This window comes from Antedon mediterranea, chromosome 11 (assembly GCF_964355755.1).
Source record: "Antedon mediterranea chromosome 11, ecAntMedi1.1, whole genome shotgun sequence".
Classification (NCBI taxonomy): Eukaryota; Metazoa; Echinodermata; class Crinoidea; order Comatulida; family Antedonidae; genus Antedon; species Antedon mediterranea.
The window spans coordinates 9,882,386-9,901,705 of NC_092680.1; the positions used below are offsets into that span (position 1 = coordinate 9,882,386).

Sequence of the window (19,320 nt, forward strand, 5' to 3'; positions counted from 1 at the left end):
TTTAATTATTGTGCAGCGGTACAACATCTATAAATATACGGGGTAGCCCCTTTCATCTGGCCAGATATAAACACTGATGGAGGAGGACGGACAGAAAGTATATCAACATTTGTATCCGCAATTGATATTCAGATTACTATAACGATAGTGACGTGATTATGTATGCATCATTACTATGTATTAATATGGCGGTAGAAATCGCAAAGATAGCTTACCTATTTCCTAAATTAACTGTCTCAATACCTTTCATAATAAAATAAAAACAATATTTATTTCATTTAAACAAAAATAAAAAAACATATTCATCTACATCAGCAAATCTGTTTCGAACCCGCTAGCGCTTAGAGTATTCGAACAGAGAATTACCCGTTACGACACGAAGTACACGGCTGAGCAGCTGACAATAGTCTATTTATACGTACTTCGTATTACATACTTCATCGTTACGTCATAAATATATTCATGACCGTCAAAGCTGGTATTAACCTGTTTATATCCAAGATGACCGGTTAGCTCAGTCGACTGAGGAGCGTCGTGTTAACAACACGGATGTTGAACCACATGCTGGTCGTGGTGGAATAGAGTTAAAGCTATGCGCGCTACTGTGTTTGGGGTTCACAGAATTATACGTCCCCCTTTCCACCACACAAGCAAGTCAATGCATCTGGTGATGCCGTGGAAACGACACTATGTCTCTGACCACAGCATTGAGGTCGTTTCCACGACATTACCAGATGTAGGAGAGGACACCATAGTACTGGGTCACTTAAGTTTTGGTTCAGTCAGTGTTTTTTTTCTGTGGATTCGATCTCGTAAATTTTATACTTAGCGCCCTTAATTTTAAGAACAAAAATACATTTCAGCAAATTAGGAACAAATATAGAACATTGTAAAGATGATGCCGATGTCTAGACCAGCGTTACACAACCTTTTTTTTTTGGGGGGGGGGGGGGGTGTTCTTTTCTTGGTTTTGTAGGATATTATAGGAAATAAATAAAACGTATCTTGTATCTTGTATTAATAGACATTGCGGCATCTACTGTTACTGTAGCCAAAACGTCATTTGTGTCCCGAAACTCTATGTGTTTGAATTAGGATAATAAATGGAGTAATTTGAAAAAAAAATTCAAATTAAGTAATTAATTTGTGTCACACAAAAGAGGATGCAAATATTCACTTCTATCAATTCGAATTGTTTTAGAATAGACTACTAATCAAACGGAAATATTGCTTATTTAAATGAAATAAATTCAAGAATTGTCTTGAATAACGTCGAATCAGTGGCGTATCCAGGATTTTGAAGTTGGTGGGGGGAGGGGGGCCGGGAATTGCCAATTTGCCGACAAAATTGGTGTCATTATCTGTACATACACGACGTCTCTGATCAATATATGTTCTATGTTCCCCCCGGCCCCCCTACTGGATACGCCGTCGAATGATAACAGATTCAAAAGAGTTACTAATACAATTAATAATATTTGCGTCGTTTATCATACCGAAACTTCCCCATAACCTAGCCTTCGCATTGAACGCGAAACATGTTATCCTTAAAATGTAAACTACGAACGTTTTTTTCTGATAGCGCACTATGGGAGTGTCATTTCTGGGTAACTGGAGCTGCCATTTATAATTAATGTGCAAGAGTACTATTTCCAGTCATCTAGAGGTGTCATCAAACTAAATTCTCCTCGCCACAGGTCCTACCATGGGGAGTTCAAATACTTCGTGTCAATCTACCTCCCACTCCCTCTCCAAAAAATGGTGTAGTCTCATGCATTTTAAATATCACAGGTTCGTAACTACACTAGAGTAAGCAGCAGGAACACACTTTAGATTTCTGGTTAATTTTGAAAAATAAGTTCTATGAAGGTAAATATAACAATGAATATTCTGAACAAATTTAGACAAGTTTGAGGTATATATGACAAGTAGTTTCCGAGACTTTTTAGAATAGTAAAAAATTTGCTAACAAGCCCTAATTAATAATACTACTAATAATAACATATACACTATTAAAATAATGGAAACAATAATAATAAACCTGTTTGAAATTCATTTGATGAACATTAAATGTTATTGAACATTTACAATGTTGCTATATTATTATAATATTTCATAAGGACCAAGTTGATGCACATAACAAATGTTTCAATTGCAATGAAGAAGGTCATAAAGCCAACCAATGCCCCAAAAATGTCCACATTACATGCCGAAAATGCGGGAAAAATTGCCACGTCGAAAAACTCTGTGCGGTCGAAACTACAGGAAATAAACCCACCATCAATCTTACAAATGAAATACGACCAAACGAAAACAACGATAACGTTCAACCGACAAAAGCAAATAGTACCACGCCAATGTCGGATTCATCAGTATCTACACCTAAGCATGATGACCCTCTTTTCTTGCCATCCGCAGGTGAACGTTTCATTCAGGAAATGTTTGATAAAATAGTAAAAGAAAAAGATGATTCGAACAACAATACAAAGATGAGTGATGATATCACCAACGAATCAATCATAGAAGAAAGTGAAGAAGACAAAGAATCAACCAAGAGAGATGAAATGCCCGGTCTCAGACCTGCTAGTAGCAGCAACAACGCTCAAAGGAAAATAACCTCGTTCATCGTGCCACAAAGTCACCCTGAGCAAAAAGACAATATACAAGAACAAGAGCAAGAAAAAGAAAAAGAGGATTCAACGGTTCCCGCCCAACAATGTGAACAGAAACCAAATTCATCTTCAAGTGCGCAAAAAAAAAAACAAAAAAGAAAAGAACACAACGAGGGAGCAGCAAGTCATCATAAATCAATTGTGTGAGTTACTATATATATAACTCATTTATAATTGTCAGATTAAGCTTTCGTAAAACTGTTTTGTAATAAAATAAAATTTAATATCCAACAAAAAATGTTTAAAATGAATAGAAAACCAAAAAATAATGCCCTACATTTAATCTCATTAAATGCAAGAGGTATACAAGAAAATTATAAAAAAAAAAAAGTGTTTAACTATTGCGAAGAGCAAAATGCAGACATAATATTCCTACAGGAAACGCATTTCGATAAAAAAAAAATCTATAGATTTGTTGTGGAAAGGCGAAAGCTACCATAGTTTCGGCACAACAAACAGTAGAGGCGTTTTAATACTGTTTAAAACAAGGTTTGATGTAAAAAACATAACATGTAAATATATTGACGAGGAAGGTAGAATTCTCATAGTATGTATTATTCATAATAAGACCACCTTTAACCTCGTAAATGTTTATGCTCCAAACAATTACAAGGAAAGAGCAATATTTTTTAAGAAACTTGAAAATAAGATAAACACATTATGTGATGTAACTAATGAATACATAATAGTAGGAGGTGACATGAATTGCATATTAGATAAAAAGGTAGATCAGAAAAACAGCGTGAATAGCTAAGATAAATCACCAATAGCATAAAAAAAATGCATGAATAAGTTACATTTAATTGATATATGGAGACAAAGTCATAAAGATAAATCCCAATTTACATGGAGAAGAAAGGATACGTACAGAAGGTTAGACTTATCAAACCCCCCTTTATAAAAATGGTGACATCATTTCTACAGATATTCGACCTTGTATCTTCTCTGATCATCAAGCTATATCTTTGAAAATAATAAATGAGGAAAAAAAGAGAGGTCCAGGATTCTGGAAACTAAACAATAAAGTCTTGAATGATGAAATATATGCGTTAAATGTTATACACATAATTGAAAAGACAAAAAAAATGAATATAACTTGAAACCTGACAGCTTATGGAATACTTAAAAGTTAAAATAAAAGAGTTCTCATGTAAATATTGTTCAAGAAAAAAAATTAAAAACAATTATACTAAAAAAAAGTTGATTAAAGAAGTTAGCGAACTTACAAAAAAACTTGATTCAACCTACAGCCAAGAAACTGACTGTCAATTAAAAAATAAAATAGAACAACTTGATGAAATATACACATCTGAGGCCCAAGGAGCCCAAATCCGTTCGAGAATAGAATGGTTTGAAAAGGGAGAAAAAGTTTTTTCTCGGCCTTGAAAAAAATAATGGAAAAAGAAAACAAATTACTACCCTATTAAAAACTAATGGAAAGTACACTACCGACACTAATGAAATTTTAAGAGAACAGGTCAATTTTTACAAAAACTTATATTCCAAAAAAATATATCTGTTAATAATATAAATAGCTATCTTGGAAAATCAAAATCCAAAACACTTTCATTAAATGACAGTATGCAATGTGAAGGTTTACTAACTATAGATGAATTAACAATTGCTCTTCATAAAATGCACTTGAATAAAAGTCCGGGGTGTGATGGACTAAGTGTAGAATTTTACAAGTTTTTTTGGAATCATATAAAAGAAATGTTATGTGCATCCTTAAATTATAGCTACAATAAAAGTAAATTACCTAAAACACAAAAAAAAAGGGAATAATAAAATTATTATTTAAAAAAGGAAAAAGAGAATCACTAACAAACTGGAGACCAATTACATTATTAAATGTTGATTATAAAACAAAAAGTAATTGCCCCAATTATTGATTCCGACCAAAAAGGTTATATCAACGGACGATTTGGAGGAGAAAACATGCGTTTAGTCGAAGACGTTCTTTTTCCAGACCAATACATTTAACTTACCCGGAGCAATAGTTTTTCTAGACTTTGCAAAGGCCTTCGATTCATTAGAAAGAAACTTTAATTTTAAATGCCTCCAAAAGTTTGGCTTTGGAATGTCATTTACAAAATGGATTACATTGCTATATACAGAAACAGAATGTATTATAGAAAATAATGGATGGCTATCTGAAAGTTTTCAGATGGAAAGTGGAGGAAGACAAGGATGTCCACTGTCTGCTCTTTTATTCACACTTGCTGTTGAAATAATGGCTAATAATATAAGAGATAATCCTCTATGTAAAGGCATTATGTTACCATGTAATATAGATAATGTAAATGAAAGTACTGTTTAAATTTGTCAATTAGCAGATGACACCGTCTTATTTACACAAGACGAGACTAGTTTAAAACACTTTTTGAAAGAAATAGAGGTTTTTTGTAATATATCTGGATTAAAATTAAATAAAGAAGAAAACTAAAGGAATGTGGATTGGTTCCAGCAAAAATAATGAAACAGCACCTTTTAATCTAACATGGACGAAGAATCCAGTTAAATTCTTAGGGATATATGTCGGCTACAATAAAAGAGTGTGCTAAGAAAAGAACTGGAATGAAAAAATCACTAAACTTGATCAGATCAGAAGAAACCTCTCTTTTTTTGGAAAAATAATTATTATAAAAACATTTGCAATTTCCAAACTTGTATATAATGCCAGTGTCATAAATGTGCCTAAATATGTATTCCCAAAAGTAGAAAAGGTATTATATAGATTTTTGTGGGGTAAAAAAAGAGAAAAAATAAAAAGAAAAACCCTTATAAATTCAATATTAGAAGGTGGTCTAAATATGGTACATCTTAGCACAATGGTTAGTTCGTTAAAACTTAGTTGGGTTAAGAGATTGTTAAGCCCTGACCCAGGTAAATGGAAATATTTACCAAAACATTATATGTATCCATTTGATTATACTGTCAATACTAGTGAACCCAATTTTGAAAGTCATGTAGAACTGAAATGTATGCCTGAATTTTATAAAGAAATGTTAAAAGTGTTAGTGTATTTTAACAATATAAGTATTACATACCCGCAAAATGTAAACGGAGTTGAAAAACAACAATTGTGGGAAAACACTTTTATAAAATGCAGTGGAAAAACATTATATTTTAAAAGTTGGATACAAGCAGGGTATAAAACAATAAAAGATATAATATATGTTAATCACAGATTAATGACTCCGACAGAATTGATACCCACCCTTTCAGAGCAACAAAATGGAATAATTGAATATTTTAAGATTGTAAATGCAATTCCCTCAAATTGGAAGAAAATATTTATAAACAATGAAAAAGAGAGAGACAAACAAGAAATACAAACAATATATTGTAAAAAGTATAAAAATTCATCAACAATATATCTATTACTCCATTTTGTCAATCGAAATGGGAAACAGAATTTAGAAATGTGAACTTTAAGTGGAATGAAATATGGTTAAAAAAAGTATATAGCATGAAACATGTAACAAAAGTAGCACAATTTAATTTTAAACTGCTACATCGGATTCTGGCATGTAAACAACGAATGAAGATATGGAAAATATCTCCTGAAGAATGTGCAAACACTGCCAAAACGAAATTGAGACAGACAAGCACATGCTTTTGAAATGTAAAAGTATCCAAAAAGTATGGACAAAATTCAATAACATGATTCTAAAATGCTATACACTTGAAGAAACCGTACGTGATTGGCTAGACATTGTTATTGGAACAAAAAGTGAAAAATGTCAATGAATTATTATCATTGTTTACTTTTTGTATTTATAATACGAATTTTATTAAATCAATAGAAAAGCATTCAAAAATTAGATCAAAGGTCGTCTGGAACTTGTTCCGATTTGAGCTAAAAAATCTTATACAGAATCAATATGCTTGTAACATAAACAAGGCAAAAAGGAAATGGGGTAACTTAAAAAGAAAATTATTAACTTGTATTTCTTAAAATTACATGTATTATGTTTTAATTTTTTCATTATTATTTTAATTTTTATTTATATATATATATTTAAAACATTTTTTTAATGACATTTTATACAATTTCTATATATAACTACACTGTGTAATATGAAGAATGAAATAAAAGTGGGTTGGCCCCACGAAAGAGAAAAAAAATATTATTATAATAATACACTAGCTGTTAGTTGTTATTATACAAATAATGAATGTTTATAAGTGCAAATAATGGCATGAGGTCAATGATGAAAGGTTATTTTTCAACGAGGCGCGAGCCGAATTGAAATATAACTTTTCATCATTTACTAAATGCCATTATTTGTACCATTACACGAATATAAAACATTCATTATTTGTTTTATATAACATCTAAAATAGATTCCTTTAATTTGAATCAAATAAATTAAAAGGTGGGCCTAGCCAAGGCCCACATTTGATTTGGCCCAACTGGGCTACATTGTAACCCCAAAGCAATACGAAACAGGCAACTGGAACTATAGGCTATTAGACCGGCAGCCCAGAGACATTTGGTTAGATGAGCTAGGTACCAACATCTGACTATTTGAGTGTGTTGGGGGTCACTTGAAGTGAATGAAAATGGGAGTCTGCCGGGTACCCCCTGCTGCGTCTAGACCGGGGGGACCCCGAAACGTGCTAAAAAATCGGCACAGGTTAGATGAGAGAGATACCACCTAATTTTACCACCATGGGATGCCCATTGGCATCCTTATAACAGTATCACAAACGACAGACTTTTTCTCTGCTGCAAAAGGCCCGCCAGACCCCCCGAGGGAGGGCCTAAAATGGGGTTAGCATAGATGAGTGAGGTACCACTCAAAATCAATTCCAAACGAACAAGTTGTGTTAATACAATACAAAATGGATAACAACAGACTAATTGTCTGCTGCACCGCCAGTGCTAGACACCCTAAAGTTAGACTAGAGGCCCCCCTTCCCCCAACTAACCCAGCTTAGATATTGTAGATACCACCAGCAACCAATGTTATATGATTTAGCACATTGTAAGCAATACCAAATGACCTATTACAGACTATCTGAACACTGCCCTGGCCCTGGCAGACCCCTCTAAAGTTAGACTAGAGACCCCTATTTCCCCAACTAGCCCAGCTTAGATATTGTAGATACCACCAACAACCAATGTTATATGATTTAGCACATTGTAAGCAATCACCAAATGACCTATTACAAACTATCTGTACACTGCCTTGGCCCTGGCAGACCCCTCTAAAGTTCGACTAGAGACTCCATTCCCCCAACTGGCCTAGCTTAGATATTGTAGATACCACCAGCAACCAATGTTATAATTATGATTTAGCACATTTGTAAGCAATACCAAATGACCTATAACAGACTATCTGTACACTGCCTTGGCACTGGCAGACCCCTCTAAAGTTCCCCCATTTACCCCAAGTATATAGCCTACCTTAGATATTGTAGATACCACCAGCAGCAAAAAAAACCACCCAAAACAACATGTTTAATTGAATAAAGTTTAACTTTAATCGAACTAACACAAAACAATTGAAAATATATCACACCAATGACGATAAAATGACCATTACCATTCTAAAGGGAAAAATAGTTTAAGAGTTTCAATTAAAACTTATATATTATAAGCCAAATATATATAACAAGTATGGATTCGGGTAAATTTAGCATTCCTTGCCTTTGGATGTCAAAGATACAGTGGTTAACGCCACAAAAGAGAAAAAAAAAGATACATCCGTCTGTAACTTTTGGACATAGCTTAGTAATCACCCTAATCAAATTCAGGATTGTAGTAACTTAATCTAAAGTAATTTGATTAATTAATAGTGGGTAATTTTAAATGCTGTATATTATAATCTTAATCCTGTATTCATATATATATATATATATATATATATATTTATAAATCCAAAGGCAAATTACTGAAAAAATGACAATGCTGTGGGTATCAGTGGCTGGATCTCAATGGAGATACAATCAAGAGCAAATATATATTTTTATAAAGTAGATGGAACACGGACGTCTATTACACGGTGTTTCACGTTAAACGATCTTCAGATAGACTGAACAATACCGTATCTCGATCGAAAAAAATATTTTTAAAAAAAATTATAAATATATATAATTTTTTTTATGTACTTTATTTATGTAGATATGTAGTACTGTATCTATTAAAAAAGGTATTTGAACAAAATTAGAGATCTCAATGAGATCCAAATTGACAATTGCCGCAAAATCCTCACTGAGTTTGACGTTGAAATTCACTCTAGAACTAAGAAGTTGAAAAGAGAACTTCCTGCATCATAGTTTCAAAACAAACTCAGGATTATCGCCAATGACTGCCGTAAACAATCAACGGTAATGGCCCGAAGGGAACATCACAAATTTGGTCTACCTGCAGACTTGGTCATTTCAACACAAATGACTCTACCTTCGGATGACTTCAGGGCTTTTAGGAAACCCTGCAGAAGGTTCGTTGGGACATATAACAAGAATCAGAGCAACACCTCTGATTCAGTTGTTGAAATTAATTGTCGACTTTCCGAAGGAGAGAAAAAACTTCTTTCCCGAGGACTTAAATTCTGCCCAAAACCAAGGCAGGTCGGCGCACAACAACTATCTTTGGATATAGAGTCTTTTTCTAGAAGATTACGATTACATGAATATTTTGCTGATTCAGACAGCAGCACCACGCAAAACGAAGGCAACGTTAACAAATTTAAACCAAAAAGTTCCTAGAATCCACCTAAAATTCGTTGTCCAGCTTTAGAAACATTTATCCAGGCTATTGAGGAGGATGTACAAAACTACGTCCCGAGTCCAGATAAACGTGACAATCTCAAAACAAGAGAGGCAGGCCATTGCCAAATTGCGTCAGAGTAATGATATCACCATTAAACCCGCTGATAAAGGTTCTGCCACTGTTGCTATGGACATCAAATTTTATTAAGAGGAATCCTTAAGACAGCTTCATTATATATCGTAAACTCACAACGGAACCCACCCCGGAAATTGCGGATAAGGTGGCAAAATCTGTTTCTGTGATGGTAAAAAAAAAACACTCCATCGATCCTAAGATTTACAGTTACCAAATCCACTAGTAACGTTGATTTTGTGGACACTATAGTGACCATAGAAAATGGTACTCTCAAAAACTGACCTATTCCGTAAACCCACTGATAAAAATATGTACCTGCTCCTTAGCAGTTGTCATCCCCAACACTGTACTAAAAACATACCGAACAGTAAAGCATTACCTATCAGACGTATCTGTTCTTCAGATTTAGATTTTCAGAATCGTACCGAAGAACTAACCGGACATCTCCGGAATAGAAATTACAAACCTATCACCCTAGGTTGCCTCCATTACGGGGCTATTAATTTATTGAGAAACATATGCCCATTCTACAGTCCACAGAACGTCTCAGGACTGTTTTTCCGGAACCACCCATTATTGCATTTCGTAGACCTCCCAACCTTCGTGATATATTAGTCAGATCCAAATGTAAGAGTGAAATTAACTCTCATGACAGTCAAAATTTGGGCAGTCACCTTTGCGGCAAATCTTGCAAAACTTGTTCATTGGTTGATTTTACTGAAAAATTTAAGAGTAACTAAACTGGCCGCATTTTTCGGATAAGACAATCAATTAATTGTCTAACCAAAAACGTCATTTATCTCATATACTGTAATATTTGTGGCAAACAGTACGTCGGAGAAACAAAAAACACTCTCCGTATGAGAATGACACAATACAGATCAGCTATCAACACATTAAAGCTTGTTCAACCTGTAGCCGAACATTTTAATTCAGCTGGTCACTCGGTAACAAATTTCAGAGTTATTGCAATATTCCATGTGTCAAATGGAGCGACAAAACTCGCAAAGACAAGGAAAAACACTGGGAATTACAACTTAAAACCACAAAACCTTTTGTACTTAACATTAGAAACATACTCCCAGGTTGGTAAAATTATTCCATTGTCTACCAAAATTTAAGTTTCAATATTAACCACCATTTAAGCTGTTTTTAGTTTTATTCTAAAGCTTTATCTATGTTAAGTACGTCCTTAAAACAGCTTCCACTTAGATAGTTATTTTTAGTACCTATCCTTTCCTGGCGCGACTCTATAGTTCACTATGTCGGTCGGTCTGTCGGTCGGTCCGGTATCTCTATGTGTTTTAGCACGCGACTTATGGCTGTTGGCCTTGTTTAGTTTCATTCCAAAATTGTTTATACTGTATCTCTACCAAGCTACCTTCTTTGTTTTCTACTCTTTTTCAGACTCCGTCTGTTGTATTTCTTTTATTCCTGTCCACCCAGGCAGCACTTGCCAGCTCTTATCCTTCACTTGCAATGATGAAGGGCTAGTGTTGCCCGAAAGCTCTGCTAACGTTTCTGGCTGTTTTACTTTATCCTTTTGATTTAGCTTTTCACTTTTTTTTTTGTATCTCCATTGTGATTCAGCCAGATACCCACAGCATTGTCATTTTTTCAGTTATTTGCCTTTGGATTTATATATATAAATATATATAGAGGATTAAGATTATAATATACAGCATTTAAAATTACCAACTATTAATTAATCAAATCACTTTGGATTAAGTTACTACAATCCTGAATTTGATTAAGGTGATTACTAAGCTTTCTCTTAAAATAGGTTGCAAGAGTTACAGACGAATGTATCTTTGACATTCAAAGGCAAGGAATTTCAGATCCTCACAATTCTAGCAGGAATGCTAAATTTACTCGAATCTGTACTTGTTTATATTTGGCTTATATAAGTTTGAAGTGAAACTCTTAAACTATTTTTCCCTTTAAAATGGTAATGGTCATTTTATCGTCATTGATGTGATATATTTTCAATTGTTTTGTGTTAGTTCGATTAAAGTTAAAATTTATTGGTATCTACAATATCTAAGGTACATGTAGGCTATATACTTGGGGTAAATGGGGGAACTTTAGAGGGGTCTGCCAGTGCCAAGGCAGTGTACAGATAGTCTGTTATAGGTCATTTGGTATTGCTTACAATGTGCTAAATCATAATTAAAACATTGGTTGCTGGTGGTATCTACAATGTCTAAGCTAGGCCAGTTGGGGGAATGGAGTCTCTAGTCGAACTTTAGAGGGGTCTGCCAGGGCCAAGGCAGTGTACAGATAGTTTGTAATAGGTCATTTGGTGATTGCTTACAATGTGCTAAATCATATAACATTGGTTGCTGGTGGTATCTACAATATCTAAGCTGGGCTAGTTGGGGAAAGAGGGGTCTCTAGTCTAACTTTAGAGAGGTCTGCCAGGGCCAGGGCAGTGTTCAGATAGTCTGTAATAGGTCATTTGGTATTGCTTACAATGTGCTAAATCATATAACATTGGTTGCTGGTGGTATCTACAATATCTAAGCTGGGTTAGTTGGGGGAAGGGGGGCCTCTAGTCTAACTTCAGGGTGTCTGGCACTTGCGGTGCAGCAGACAATTAGTCTGTTGTTATCCATTTAGTATTGTATGAACACAACTTGATCGTTTGGAATTGATTTTGAGTGGTACCTCACTCATCTATGCTAACCCCATTTTAGGCCCTCCCTCGGGGGGTCTGGCGGGCCTTTTGCAGCAGAGAAAAAGTCTGTCGTTTGTGATACTGTTATAAGGATGCCAATGGGCATCCCATGGTGGTAAAATTAGGTGGTATCTCTCTCATCTAACCTGTGCCGATTTTTTAGCACGTTTCGGGGTCCCCCCGGTCTAGACGCAGCAGGGGGTACCCGGCAGACTCCCATTTTCATTCACTTCAAGTGACCCCCAACACACTCAAATAGTCAGATATTGGTACCTAGCTCATCTAACCAAATGTCTCTGGGCTGCCGGTCTATATATAGGCTAATTATGTTTTTTTCATCGATTCCACGTCTTGTAGGGATGTTCCCATTAATTAATCAAAATCCTAAAAACGATAATTTAAATGCCTTTTTGAATGAAATTAGGTTAGTACATATATATCTCCAAATCGTACACAAAAATCTGCTGCTGCATATTGGTGTTTACAAACAAAACAGAGCCAAGACAACAGGTGGCGCTGTTGTATTTCACAGTAATTTGTACACTAGATTTTTTTAATTCACGAAACGTTTTTTTTTCCGTACACAAAAATGTTTAAAAGTATTATTAAACGATCGTATAAAATGTGCGTACTATTGCACGCCATGTGACCCACGAATTTATTTAGGTGTTATATAAAAATACTAATACACGAATTAACAACATTGTAAATACTCACTATTTTAATACCGAGCCTACACAATTACCTACCCTAGAGTATCATATTAAAGTAACTCATAAAATAGTACCACGTCAATAATTGACAGCGACAACATGTTTTACTTTATAAAAAAAACTACTTGAATCAAATCCTAAATATAAACATCATTGAGGGTACTTTGTATGGTACTTTAACATTCTGGTGGTGGCACCAGCATATTGTATTCCAACAGCCCAACAACTCCTGAAAAGCTATAAAAATGAAAAACACAGAATCAAGATCAATTGCTGTGTTGGAAATTCATTAAATACTGGATGCAGAGAGACGATTCAGGTAAGTATTACATCATATTTTTGATGGAGTAAGAGCAGTTTTCTGTTTGGGCTCATGCTTGTCCCTGGCAAGATGAAATGTAAAACGTACTTTTAAGAACTTTAGCCGAATAAATATTATTATTATTATTATTATAATTAGTAAAATCAGATGGCTTTGACTAATTACGATATTCTGTTCATACACATTCATTAAAAAAAATCAATCAACTAATACAACTACAGTGCCAACGGAAGTGGAAGTCAAATACACTCATGACTGCTATTTATTGCAATTTATTGTCAGTGAACTTGTATTCGTTCTCTTATCAACGTACAGTAATTGTCTTTTCATTGTATACCGTAAATCTTCTAATTGTAACCCTAACTTTTCCGATCAGCAATTCATAGCAAAATAATAAAACAGTATAAATAAACAAATTTGGTTGAAATCTAGCTTTATTTTATCAACGTTAAACATAAATTATGGCGGAAGCTAGTGTACTGTAGATGATGTGTATAAAACTACATTTTTGATTAACATCAGGGGCCACAAGTGTATAAACAAGTCTGGAAACCAATCACAGGTGAATGGCTACACTGGTATAATGATGATAGAGACGAAACACTATTGTATGACTAGACTTGCCCCAAGTCTGTATTCACTGTCTTTTTTATTTATTTTTTATTTATTCGGATTTTTTTCTGAAAATATCCAAGTAGTACAAGTAGTATACGTATGAAACGCCATATGTGCAAAAATATTATCTTTTTACTAGTATTAAATCAATACAGCGACAAGAATGCCTTAGGTGCCTACAAAGAAAATCATGAAGAGGTTTGTTGGACATGCCTCAATTGAATTGTCAAGAATTCTTGCTGGATTCTAAAAATTAAATGATACTCATAAAAGTACAGTGGAAGTAATGGGGAAAAGATTATTGTCGCTACTTGTGACCGAAAACAAATCGAAAAATATTGATTGATGAACTGTCAAGGGTTGTATTAAAATATCCTTATTTTGAACTAAAACAATAATTGAGGCATACTAAGCTGGAGTACGTACAAATAAGGATCATCGACACAATCACATTGTGAAAAAATGCCTATTTTAAGGAATACATCGTGTTAAAATCAACAGAAATGTTGATTTTAGTGTCATTTTGTCAATAGTTTTTCTGACTTTAATAGTAACCCTCATGGGTTACTATTAGAGTAGTTGATTAATATTATAGCTTGACTACGTATAAGGTGGGTTACTATTATAAAGGGTTTACTATTAGAGTATTGCTATTAGAAGATTTACGTTATTATTTACTAGAATTAGTACCCGTCTTCTACGGGTGTGAGCCCTACTGATTAACAGATTTCAACCACGCTCAGAAAACTTGTCATCAAACGTATGTCAATTATATGAAAGCGTCGCAATTGAAGTCATTTTCTACGTTTTAAATTCATTGATATACAAAGGATTGAAAGAATATTTAACATAACATACGTCTGGTACAGGTAGGCTAAATGCTTATTGTAAGTACGCAATGTATGCGGTCAGAAACAAAAATAAATACAGACCATTTTGCACTATATTTTAAACACACTTGCAAGTTTTAGGTCCACTCTGTTATTTACGAATTCGAAAGTATTGCTAGAACATAATATTGAAAAGAATTTGAAATAATGATATGTCCGTAGATATGCAAATAATTAATTATTATTTAAGTTAATGATTACCATACAGTACAAACAAATGTTTATTACTGAAATACAATGTTAATACACAAAATAAATAAAATAAAACATTAGAAGCTTTTATTATCTTTACATGTAATTAGGAAGCTTATGGAAGAATTATAAATTACTCCATGAGCTTGTATAATATACATTACCACTTATTTAACTATAGAACTTTCATTACAAAAGTTTACTACTTGGATTGGAGAGACAAAAATCGAAAACTAATATACAACTATATGGGCACAAAATGTTAAGGCGTGTAACGCGTTATAACAATTACGTTACTATAATAATCAATACACTGTAAATTAGCAGACTCAGGTGGTCGAACGTTGACAATCCCGAATACGATGATACAATGGGACAGATTGTATGTACAGTAGCCGGCATATAAAGTGCATGATGTAAGCACTTCAAAGTAAAATTAAAATACATTTACATACTTTTTGATTGTACAACTTATGAAATCCAGAGTAAACAAATTATAATTATAATTACGATTCTGTACCAACTATAGGCTGGTAATTATCCGGCGGATTTGTACAATAATGAATGAATACTACGTTCAAACCTCGGGTATAACATGAAATTGTTTGGGACGTTCAGGGCTTGAGTATGCCCAAGTTAAAACGTGGTAGCATTATAAGTTTATAGTAATAATCGCCTTACATAAACGAATAATTCGCATTCCCGTTGTCAAAATACAGGTGGTATAACAGATGTACGATTGAAAGAAAACGAATACTGTAGGCTAAACGTAGGGCCTAAACTTCAAATAGAAAGATATAGCAATATAGTTATATAGCCTACATAAAGCATCGTATAGATGTTTATTATTACAAATGGAAGTAAACTGAAGTAATCCAAGACCACGTGGCTTTTCTTTTACTTAAAAATTGTGCCTACCTATCGACTCACCTCTCTGATATCTCAGGTAATTTTAAAAATATCAGTCATCATTCAATTTATATTTGGTTTACGAACTGTTTATATAGACCATGACCATGTCCGTTGCAAGATTGATTTTGAGTGCACAATTTACAACAACAGAGATTGTACCACGGCGTGCATAGAGGACAAACTTTTTGTGTTTGCCTTTTATACATATAGATTTAGGTTCTATTCTTTATGGACCTTGTACTTAAGCGTGATGAACCACGCTCGTTAAAGATGTTAACTTATTTTAACTTTTGTATTTTACTTTTAATGATTACAGAACCATGTGGTGTATTCGAGTTGCTCTACTTTCTATTTTGTTCCTGGTAGCTGTGAAAGGAGATTCAAGAACTATAAAAAACGACGAAAATACAATCAAGGCAGTTTCAAGGCCTGATGTAAACTTGGATGTGAAAGCAGACCTATCGAGTGTTAGCCCTCTAAGTGCTATCACATCAGATGAGACAGACAGAGTAAAATTACGTTGTCGTAGACGGAGGAGAGTACGTCGATGTCGTAGGCGACACCGTCGTTGTGTAAGACGACGTTGTCGCCATTGCAAAAGACGACATAGACGTTGTCGGCGCTCTATAAGACGACGTTACCGTTGCAGAAGACGGCGTTGTAGGCGATACCGTCGACAATATCGTCGCTCGATTTGCCGACGACGACGCCGTTGCAGAAGACGATATAGACGCGTTCGTCGATGTATAAGACGGCGTAATCGTTCCAGAAGACGTCGCTGTAGGCGATACCATCGACGTTATCGTCGCTGTGTTAGGCAACGACGACGACGTCAACGCAGAATACAATATAGGCGTGTTCGTCGATGTATAAGACGGCGTTACCGACATCGTTGTAGGCGATACCATCGACGATATAGAGTTTATTGGCGTCACAATCGTTGCTATATGTTAGTCCACCGAGGCAGTTGCGTTCGTCGATACCGCATTAAATACAGGTACTATCGACATAAGTTATACATCTATTACAGGCGAAGATGGCGCTGTGTTCGACGATTTAAACGTAATGGAAGATGGTATACGTACTACAGAGGTCGTTACGTTATAAGACGTCGTTTTAGGAGATGCTACCGTAGAATTTATTGGTATAGAAACCGTTGTTACCTGTTGATCCGATGTGGTCGTCACATTCGACGATATCGTCTTAGATACAGATACCGTCGCCACATATTGTATGTTTATTACAGAAGACGATGGCGCATTGTTCGACGTTATAGACGTCATGGGAAATGGTATACGTACTACAGAGGTCGATACGTTACCAGACGTCGTTTTAGGCGATGTTACCGTAGAATATATTGGCGCAAAAACCGTTGTTACCTGTTGATCCGATGTGGTCGTCACGTTCGACGATATCGTCTTAGATACAGATACCGTCGTCACATATTGTATGTTTATTACAGAAGACGATGGCGCATTGTTCGACGTTATAGACGTCATGGGAAATGGTATACGTACTACAGAGGTCGATACGTTACAAGACGTCGTTTTAGGCGATGTTACCGTAGAATATATTGGCGCGGAAACCGTTGTTACCTGTTGATCCGATGTGGTCGTCACGTTCGACGATATCGTCTTAGATACAGATACCGTCGCCACATATTGTATGTTTATTACAGAAGACGATGGCGCATTGTTCGACGTTATAGACGTCATGGGAAATGGTATACGTACTACAGAGGTCGATACGTTACAAGACGTCGTTTTAGGCGATGTTACCGTAGAATATATTGGCGCAAAAACCGTTGTTACCTGTTGATCCGATGTGGTCGTCACGTTCGAAGATATCGTCTTAGATACAGATACCGTCGCCACATATTGTATGTTTATTACAGAAGACGATGGCGCATTGTTCGACGTTATAGACGTCATGGGAAATGGTATACGTACTACAGAGGTCGATACGTTACAAGACGTCGTTTTAAGAGATGTTACCGAAGAATATATTGGTACAGAAACCGTTGTTACCTGTTGATCCGATGTGGTCGTCACGTTCGACGATATCGTCTTAGATACAGATACCGTCGCCACTTATTGTATGTTTATTACAGAAGACGATGGCGCATTGTTCGACGTTATAGACGTCATGGGAAATGGTATACGTACTACAGAGGTCGATACGTTACAAGACGTCGTTTTAAGAGATGTTACCGAAGAATATATTGGTACAGAAACCGTTGTTACCTGTTGATCCGATATGGTCGTCACGTTCGACGATATCGTCTTAGATACAGATACCGTCGCCACTTATTGTATGTTTATTACAAAAGACGATGGCGCATTGTTCGACGTTACAGACGCAATCGAATATTGTATATCCTATATCGAGGTCGATATGTTATTAAGCGATCTATACCGTCCCGTTCAATCAAAGTAGTACGGAAACACACTTACTATATGTGGAAACGAAACGTATTGTACCGTTGTACTAGACTTGGTCGCGTTTACCGTAGATACCGGGTCCGTTATCGATGGCGTAGTGGGCGACTGTTTGCATACATTCGACGCAGATGGTGCATGGTTCGTAAATTTAATCAACATGGTGCACGCTATGCTTTCCGTGGAAGGCGATATGTAGTGAGTGGACACTGGCATCCAGGTTTTTATTTCTACTTCACACAGAATAAATTGTACATGCGTGTTCGCTGTGGCAGACTTCGCAATAAGTACCGCGTAAGATATAGATGGCGAGGTCAATCCTTATATTATTTTGACGGCGGTAGATGGCAATCTTTGTCTAAATACAGTCAATATGGCGCACGTTATAGATTTAATGGAAGACAATTTGTTATTAATGGTCACTGGCGTCCTCGATTTTATTTCTCTTGGAAGGGAACAAGCCTTTACTTGATGTTTCGCTGTGGTAGACAACTTGGAAAATATCGCGTAAGTTACAGATGGCGTGGACGCACTTTATATTACTTCGATAGCGGTAGATGGAGTGTAGTCCGTAAATATACGACTAACGGCATTAGTTATGTTTTCTCTGGTGGAAGATTTATTACAAAATCGCGTTGCTCCCGTAAGTTCTACTTAAAAAATCGGCGACTTTATGTACGAATCCAATACGGAGGACGCGTTACTAGTTATGTAGTAAGTTTTAGGTATAGTGGTCGACGGTTGATGTATTGGTGGGGTGGCAGATGGTATACCGTTAGTAAATACAGCAAAAATGGTGTAATTTACTGCTATAGTAATGGTCGCTATACACAAAGCTCATCGAAGATCCATACTATTCATACATATACAACTCACTATACGCTAAACTTCAAATAAAAAACAGCGTAAAACGATAATTAATACAACATACATAGTATTGAACGTTAATATCTATGGTAGGCCTACACATTTTATATCATCAATCAGTCAATAAATTACAAACAATTTAAATATGTTTGTATTTTTTGTT

General features: G+C 35.2%; 1 protein-coding gene and 1 long non-coding RNA gene across 2 annotated transcripts in view; both read left to right on the top strand.

The window, feature by feature from the left end:
• LOC140062959 (small ribosomal subunit protein uS19) overlaps positions 1-19,320 on the top strand; it is a 254,689-nt gene that overhangs the window by 187,514 nt on the left and 47,855 nt on the right. The window lies entirely within an intron of this gene.
• On the top strand, positions 13,200-19,301 carry LOC140062878 (uncharacterized). The gene is made up of 2 exons (XR_011847541.1): positions 13,200-13,240; positions 16,169-19,301. It is a non-coding gene; the product is annotated as an uncharacterized lncRNA (long non-coding RNA).